The sequence below is a fragment of the Charadrius vociferus genome, unplaced genomic scaffold (genome assembly GCF_000708025.1).
Source record: "Charadrius vociferus isolate BGI_N301 unplaced genomic scaffold, ASM70802v2 scaffold385, whole genome shotgun sequence".
Taxonomy (NCBI): domain Eukaryota; kingdom Metazoa; phylum Chordata; class Aves; order Charadriiformes; family Charadriidae; genus Charadrius; species Charadrius vociferus.
Genome location: NW_009648925.1, coordinates 5,617,678 through 5,627,101, shown reverse-complemented (window position 1 = coordinate 5,627,101; position 9,424 = coordinate 5,617,678).

The following is a 9,424-nucleotide window of genomic DNA, read 5'->3' as shown; positions in this document are numbered from 1 at the left end:
GGTCTAGTGGGAGGTGTCCCTGTCTATGGCAGGGGGTTGGAACTCGATGATCTTCAAGGTCCTTTCCAAACTAAACCATTCTATGATTCTATGAAGTCCATTGCAGTCAGTGGTAGTATGTGCTCCTGGAGCACATACCATGAAAGAGAAGAGCAGGCTAGATTTTCTGAAAAAAAAAAAAAAGAAAAAAAAAAAAGAAAAAACAAGCAAGGAAGCAAGTCTTCTAAAACATCTATTATTGTTCTTGTCCAAACAGGCAAATGTGGCTGTTAAAAAGCAAGACCAATTTCCTGGCTGGAAAGGCTGTGGCTTCAGGAGGATGTACATGCTCAGCTCGTGGCTATTGAGGCTGCCTTTCAGTCTAAGAGGAAGTTGGAAAGCAAATGCCAGAGTGACAATGATCACAGCCTTTCACCTGCATCTGCACTTCGATTTTACTACCAACGTCACTTTTGCTTGATACTGTGGTCCAGTAACAACAGCATAGCCAAAGGTGAATTAACTCCACTTGGCTCTAATTGAACAACAAGGGTTAAGAGGGTGAAAGGAGCCTGACAACCAGGGTACCACCACCAAACCATCTCATCCAAACCCCTCTGATCATTAACCTCCACTCCATCCCCTAAATCATCACACGCAACAAAGCGCCTCAGCCTTCCAGGTCCCCCGGAAGCACTATTAATGTCATAGCCATCAGTACACTGAGCCATCAGACTGACAGCAGTTTCCCAGCAGAAAAAGAAACCTAATGTATGTTGACATATAACGGGCACAGGAGCTCTAGTGCAACCCTTTGAGGATTGTGTGTGCCATTTTCTCCCTTTCAGAACTGTTGAAACAACGGACTCTCCTTGCCCGAAATGGACAAGTTTAAGCCAAACACTGTCAGGTCCTCTTATTATTGATAAAGCTTGACAGGGCTGAGCTTTGCTTGATCTTTTTTTGGCTTTTCCTCCAAATGGAAATGGCTTTTTTTTTTTCTTACAGTTGTTTTTTCCACTCCACATTGCACACAGCTGTTCTAAATGTGCAAGTGGTACCAGTACCTGCATGAAACACCAGTAACAGAGACGTAGCTAAGACTTTGTAGAATTTCTGGGTGGTTTTTACTTTCTACTTAAGACAAACCAGCAAACCGCAGAACAAAATAAAATTCTGTGTGGGCATCCTCAGATCAGACATGAAATATTCATGCTAATGTAGCAATCTGCTACTGGGTTTTGGAGGGTTAGTTTATTTATTTATTTACTTATTTGTTCTGATTTTTTTTTTACTCCAGTTAATTAGGTCTACCAAAGACAAAAGCTAGCTTGTTTACCTGTAGAAGCTTTATCCTCTATTCTACAAGCATTTTCATCGTGTCCCTATTACTCTTCATTGGAATTCAAGCCATTCTCCTGAGATGGTGAAACCAAGTTAGTCTGACAGGCAGTAAAATGTTTGCAGACACCTGGCCAGTTATGCCCCGGAATAGTTGTCACTAACAGCAATTTTAGAGGCAAGAGCATGCCTAAAAATAACCATATATATATATAAAAATATTTGGAAAAAAAAAAAATAACAGGAGTTGGAATGATAACAGTTGGAAACTATATTATGCTTGAACTACAGCTCAACTCTGAATTTGAGCCAATGTGAAAGCCTGAGTTCCAAAATGTTATTAAGTACTAGGATCACATGGAAGAAACTTTACAAAATTTCTCATGGCAAAATACTGTACTTCTCATGAGATCAGACTGCTACTTTGTCTTTCCTTTGCTGAAAATTCCAAAATAAATCAGAGATGAAGCAAACTTGTTGTTGTTGCTATTATTTACCATCAAGACAAAGGAAGCACCAGGCGAAGACTTGGGAAACATGATTGTTGTGGTTTAATCCCAGCCAGCAGCTAGGACCATGCAGCCGCTCACACAGGTCTCCCCATTTCCCCCCAGAAAGGTAGGGAGAAGAGGGAGAAAAGGAAGGGAAAAGAAAGGGAAAAAACTCATGGGTTGAGATAAAGACAGTTTAATAGAACAATGGAACATAACAGAAAAAGGAAAATAACAATAATAGTAATGGTAAAAGAATATACAAGATAAAGTAATACAACACAAGCCACTCTCACCTCCCAGTGAATTGGTTGCCCAGCTCATCCCGAGCAGACATCATGGATTCCCACCCTCCAGCCAGCCCCCATTAATATACAAAGAATGACATCTATGGTACGGAATATTCCATTGGCCATTCCATTGTTCTGTCTGTGCTCCTCCTCTGCTTCTATGGGAAGCTGAAAAAAGTCCTTGAATGGTATAAACATCACCTAGCAACAACTAAAACAATATGCATTATTGACATCCCTTTCACACCAAACCTGAAAACACAGCAACCACTAGAAAGAAAATTAACTCTATCCCAGCTGAAACCAGAACAACAATTAATTTCTATTGGTAGTTCTCTATCTAATCCTTAGACAACTTTGGTTTAGCTTTTAAGACAGTCAGCTGTGATTCCATGGGCTCCACCTAAGGCACATACATTTATATCCATCATCAGAGGGGCCTTTGAAGAGTCTACCTGCTCAGTTTTGCTTCCTGGGACCTAAACTCTTTGGATGATTTGGTAAAGCACTGAACAACTTTAAATGTTGACTTTATTGTATGGTTCCTCAGTCAAATTAGAGTTTATCTTCTACCTCTAGCATGTCTCATCTATTTAGATCATAAGTGCTTTAGGACAGCAGCTGTCATTCAGTGTGTGATCAGTCTGAGGCAGCAGATCTGTGAGGGAGTGGGGGGTTCTTTCAACTGATACCACAAGGAAAGTACTAATAGTAACAGAGCTGTGATAACAGCTACAGTTTCTGAGAGCTACAGAAGAGAGCCAAGATGGATGAGGATGAAGACCAGCCTTCTTTTAAGAGTGACTCTTGAAGGATCAGAGAATTCCTCGATAGGGCAAGTGTTGGGGTAAGCTTCTCCAGGTAGCTTTTGTAACGGAGGAGAAGAAGAAGGAGAAAGAAATATATTTTTGGCAGCTGAGGTTATAAAAATGCAACAGAAATTAGAATTGTACTTGATGATATTGTCTTGTCGAAGGAGTCCAGCACAGGTCTCATCTCGCCTTCTGGATTGCGACGACAGCTCATAGTCTCCAGGCTGCAGCCTCCTGGCTTTGTGCCGTGTCTGGCCACATGTAGAGGTTGCTGACAAAATATAACACATTAGTGGGTAGAGAAAAGGAAAAAAAAAAAAAGAAAGAAAAAACAGTAATGAACAAGAAAATAAGCTAACAAGTTTCACACAGTTATTTCTCCTACTCTCTAACTGGAACTGGATAAGCTCAGCAAGTGCTTCCAGACACACCAAATTGACAGCCAGGTATCTCAGGTCTGGTCATGCCTCTCTCACATGCCACCTTACACAACCATTGGCATTTCTATCTGTCTCAGCTGTTTGGACGCAGAGCAATAAGTGTCAGGGCTGAATAACTGGAGCTCCCCTTTCCCGAATAGCACATAAAGCACACACGATGGACCTTTTTGCTCTCCACCTGGAAAGCCAGCCCTGAGCCAGGCAGTGAGTATTGCTTCCAGTGGATACATCAAATTGTTTTCTGGTTGTGGTATTTTTTTGACTGAGGGGTGGAATCTGGGGAAAAGTGACTCCAGACTGAAGACATTTTGTCTGACAGCCTGTTCATAGAGCTGATCTCCAAGATGGGAGTATCACTTGTGAAGGAGCTTTTTGACCTTTTAGAAGAAAGCACCCTCGAAGTGTCTTCAATATGAACTTCTATAAAACAAAACCAAAACCAAAACCAAAAACCAACAACAACAAAACAGATTCCAGAAAGAAAGTGTGATCTCAGCAAAGTCCTTCACACTTTTAGCTCCCTTGCAAAGAACTAACAGGAAGGAAAAAGCAAGTTCCAGGCACAGAAAACCTACCTGGAGCTGGCATAAGGACTTTGTAGGACTGGAGCCAAAATCCTTGGACATTAACACCCTGCTGATTTCACGTTCAGTCAATTGGTCTAATAAGCAGTGACCTTCAAATGGTTGTTTAGTTTCTCTCCGTGGCAGTTCCCTGCCTCCCTCGCCTCTCTGTAAGGTGTTTCTCTCGCAACACTGTTTAAGTTGGAAAAAAGTGTTTGGGATTGGGACTCTCAGATTCATTCTGACCTTGCATAACCCTGGTTCCTCCAGAAGCAGCTAAATTCCTGAGGCTTGTGATTTGCAAGGCCACTCATTCAAAATCCATCTCTCCTCATTTATAGGAGGAAATGCTATTCTTGCAAATTCAATGGATGTGTGCACCTTCTCTGTATTCCTCAGTCTTATAGTCAACCTAAGAACACAAGCCTGGAAGGAAGGACTTAAGTTATTTAAAAAAGACTACTGGCCAGTGAGAAGAGACATATCTTCTCTTTTGTCACATAACAGCTTACAGTCTTTCTCAAATGACTAAACTTGAATCTTTAAAAGTGCAAAGCACCTCACAAAATGCCTGCATACTTTGGGGCACCGGCGTTTAAGCCCCTGAAGCTGTTCTTCACCTATAAAATGAGGTAATAACGTCTTCCCATTGCAGCAGAGTGATGTGGGATTGTATCAGCTCACCTGTAGCCAGAAGCAGGTCATTCCTGCCCTCAGGTGTGAAACCAGCTGCTGGCACAAAGCCACTGCCCCAGAGGACTGCAGCTGGAGCAATGAATGCAGGGGTAAATACAGAGGCTGAGAGAGGCCATGGGGGCTGGGAGGTGGGCTGGGAGATTGGCAGTGTGGGAAGGTGGCAGAGGCAGAGGCAGAGGCAGAGGCAGAGGCAGAGGCAGAGGCAGAGGCAGAGGCATTTGGGGAAACTTGTGAGGGCTCCTTCACTTTCCATCAGTACTGGCTTTCTAGGCTAGGATTCAGAGCAGGGTCTACGAAAAGAGAAAAGGAGCAAGGAGGAGTAGGGTTTTGCATGGAGAGAGGGCCTATACTGAGCATGCAGTTCTGGGGTTTAGATTAAAAACTAAATGTTTTTGCTGTCTCTATGCTGATTTTTTTTTTTTTTTTGTCATGGCAGAAAATGCCAGGCTGCATTATTCCTCATCCACAAACAAGTGTCCTGGATACAGGTGGAGCTCTCTGACAGGTAGTTTGGGTTTGAAAACTATTTCCCTCTTCATTTATGCAGGGAAGGTATTTCCTGGGCCTTCACAGAATTAACTCTGCCTGCCTTGATTTTTCCTATAGTCATCTCAGAAATAATTGTTTTCTCTCCTTATTTAAAAAATAAGAGGCATGGTTAAGGTTCTTTTAAAAAGCCTCTATGGGACTTTCAAGCACTCACAGCCTGAGTGGAACATCTCTCATCTTAAAATCTGCTGTAAATTTACATTCACTCCCTTACGCTCCTACACTGGGCTAAAGGTCACCACATAGTTTAGAGTTGATGAAAGCCAAAGGAATATCATTAAGTTAGTGGGCATGAAACTGTTCTTCAATAAAAGGAATTCTTCCTATTCCTCTGAAGAATAAGGCACTTGGATATCCTGGCTAACAGCAATCCCTGAAGCAAATGATCTCCTTCCTTTGCCAACCATTGCCACAACTCCCTTGTCTCAGTTAAAGGTAATTGAAACATTATCTTGAAGCCTCAGCTTAACTCTTATCCTTCAGAAAGAAGTGACACTATATGATAGTGACTAGAATGCTGTCACTTGAGTACCCAGTCTGCAATTTCAGCATGGTAGGAACTGAAATTCAGCATGCAACTCTTTTGGAACAATATCTGGGGGTTTTTTAACACTAAAATTACATGTTAATCGGTATGCTCCTCTCTTAAAAAGCAAATTTGGTATTTTGCCAGCTAATCAGTGGTGTTCACTGGAAATGTTCTAGCCAATGCTCTTGTTGTGATACAGTACCTGTTCAAAAGCATCATTTTCATGGAAATCTACCAATCTAAAAAGCTTTTCCATGTTAGGAATGTTTCTTTGGTTGGGTAGAAGAACGGGGAATGAAAATGTGATCCCAGCCTTTCCCTTTCCTACCCCCAAGCTGAATGTGGTAGAGAGAGGTTCTCACTGATCAAGCTCAGGAACTTGAACTGTAGACTCCCATGTCTAACAGGAGGGTTTTTTATTCATGGGATCTCTGGGTTTTATCCAAATACTCTTTTCCCTCCCTTTTCTGAAAAAAAAAAAAAAAAGCTGTGAGGCACTTTCTTAGAAAGCTTTTCCTCTAACACACAGCAAGAGAAACACAAATCGGTATGCTTTCATGTGAAGTGTTCTTCCCCAGCAAGCCCCTAAAAAAGCAGTATGTCTGCAACTGCGCCATTTGCTATTGCAATCAGTTCTGGAGGTAAATGAGTGACCTCTTGTGCCCATTAAAATCTTAAGGGAAGTAGCGAGATTGCGTGGATAGACCTTCTGTCTTGTCTGTATGATTCCAATTTAACATTTATATTGCCTTAAAAGCATGCTGAGCTGCAGGTCAAAATTCCCTTCTGATGAACTAGAAATAAATCTTTAGGGCAACAATATGCATGCAAAGATGTGAAAAATCAGTCCTGGATATCTGTAGAAATTCCAATTTGTATTAAGGACCTGAGATGTTATCATCCCAAATTTCAAAGTCCTTTCAAGTCAGATAACTACATTTTCTTTCATTTGGTCAGCTTACAAACTTTACCTTGGGGTAAATCTTAATAACGAGTTGTCAGAATTAGATCCTGCACAAGAGTGTGCAGACACCCACTGTTCTTCCTGTTTTTCAGAAATCACTGAAGTTATTTCAGATGTTTGACATGCCTTTGACTTCTGATGTCATTAAAAGGAAATGATCTATGAATTTTGCACTCTTTGTGTGCTAGCTTCAGTTTCAATAATCATGGGGCTGCTGCAGATATAAGACAATTTCCACCCCTGTGAGTATCCAAATCAGAATCGGGTATCTTTTTAAAGCACATTCTGTGGCGCAAATGCTACAGTCGTTAAAGCCCATCAGGTGCCATTGCACCTCTAGCAAAAAAGACAATTGTGATATTCCTTTCTAATCTTAATGTCTATCTGCTAAGGGTTCTTTAAGGAACAGGAGGGATCTTGGTAATTTGAAAGCCTGAAGGTATAAAAATTGCTTTGTCCATGACCTTGAGTAAATTCTCTTTTTTTCCAATTCTAAATTATAGGTGCACTTTTAGAAAGAGTTATCAATACATAGCTCTTCTCTTGATACAGAGCTGCAATAACAAACTGCTAATTAATTTTACTAAGCTTTGATAATTTTTATCAGTGGTGCAAAGCAAGAATACAATAAATATTTGATTTAGGTTGAATGCAGTCATCAACTCCCAGAAGCAAGCAGCAGAAACAAGTATGTACATCTAAAGATATCAAGTGTTTTGCATAGGAAATAGCCGAGTTACTTTGTAGTTTGCTTTGGCCTGGATAATAGGAGTTATTTTGCTATTAACCCATCCCTTTATTTTTGGTCTTGAGAGTGTGATACACACACCAGCAAATCTCCGTTCTTTGTACTGGAGGTTCATTTTTTTCCTGTTGTGAAAGGCTGCTCTAGTCAGTGTTGGGATAAAACCAAACTTCCAGAAGCTGCAAAGTGCTAGAAAAAGATTGTGCTATTTTTTCCCAGCTGTGAAGGACATAAAATGGAAAGAACATCCAGGCAAATTCATACACTGCCACATCACTTGTGGAAGAATTGCTGTGCTGGATCATTATCTAGGCTTCACCAGGATAAAGACAAAGATATTTCTGATCTGAAAGTTTTTGTTTCACCAAATAACACTAGTGAAATTTTCATATTTGACTGTTTATGAGATTTGTCTCATGAAAATTTTTGGAAGGTCTCTTTTATCTCCTATCATGTGGCTTTTGGAAAATGCCACTCCTGTATGCACATCTGACACCTTTTCAGTCTGTTGGTAAGCCCGCTTCTTTTCAAACCTTACACTTATCCCCAAAGTACCTCCATGCCTCAAACGGACAAGCAAATTTTTGTGGGCTTCATTCATGTTAAAACACAGGACTTTTCCTCCTGTGGTAACAGAGTCATCATGCCCTGCTTATTTTTAGTGCGCCATGAAAGGAGCTTGCAGTTGCAGTTCCTATACATTTCACTGTTAACTGTTTCAAGTGTCCACTAAGAAAATGAACAGAAAGAGTCCTTCCCAGTAGCACATACTGAAGAAGCATAATCAATCATCTTTCTTTTTTTTTTTTTTCTCAGCCATACATTCAGTCCTTCATTTTCTGGGAGAGATATCAATGTCGATTCACTCACTTCCAAGAAATTATGATTATTCAGTGAGCTGAGATGGGTCCTTTAAACCACCTGATTAGGTAATCAACTCATAAGCAGGGGATTTGTATTGCTGTCACTCACCAGTAGCAGTGGGTCAGGTGCGGTGTACCTGCATTAGCACTTCATTGAAAGGAAAGTTCTGCATGGGGAAGAAAAGGGTTTTGAATGGGTGATGCTTTTCTTGATGGCCTCACACAGCCTGTGTGTGTTGGAAAGGTGAAATAAAACCTGGGCCCCAGGCTGAGTCTGCTCAGCTCTGATAATGTGGCTGCTGACCTTTAGTGCAACGGGGAGTTAAATTGCTCATAGACCACACTAGCTGCAAAAGATGGACCCGTGGCTGTTCTCCAGCCCAGGGTGTATGTGGGGCCATAGACAGCATCCTGCTTCCTCCAGGTGAGCAAGATGCAATTTTCCGGATGGGAGACAGTAAAAAAATTCAGACTCATTCTGCAGCAGCACTTCATGATGTCTCTACAGTCCATCCGCAGACGTCTGTTGCAGATGGGAGAAGGAGAAGGGACAAATGTTTTCTCATAGGAAATAAATATTGTTTTTATTGGAGTGTTCTAGTGGTTACACTGTGGGGAATTAAACCTTAAGGAGTTTCTCAGGGAAAAAAAAAAATTATTTGTATAGTTCAGGTTCTCACATTACATAATGTTGAGAAATTAAGGATGCAACTCTGGATGCAGCACTCCTCTGCCAGGCCTTATGGCAGAAAAACCTGAACGATTTCTCATCAACATAAGACGTATATCACAAGGAAGGTGAATTAGTGCAAAACATTAAGGAAGATCAATTACTATTAATTCATTCAGGGGATAAAAATTAAAATGATGACTAATGTATTTTATCCATGGATAAAATCTGAGCCCCACTGATAGTGCAGAGAGTTTTGTCATTGACTGGAAAAGGTGTGGAATGCCAAGAGTTTTAAATATGCATTCAAGCTAGTTTAAGCAAATAAAGCAATTATTTATCATTCATATTCACAGAATAAACTTGCCAGTTAGCTCCCTGAAATATTTGTTGCTATTACACTTATGCATAATTTATTGCTAAATTTGTTTACATGTGCTGTGTTTGAAAATGAAGCAGCATGAGAGCAAAGAACATTATAGTTTGCCTGTT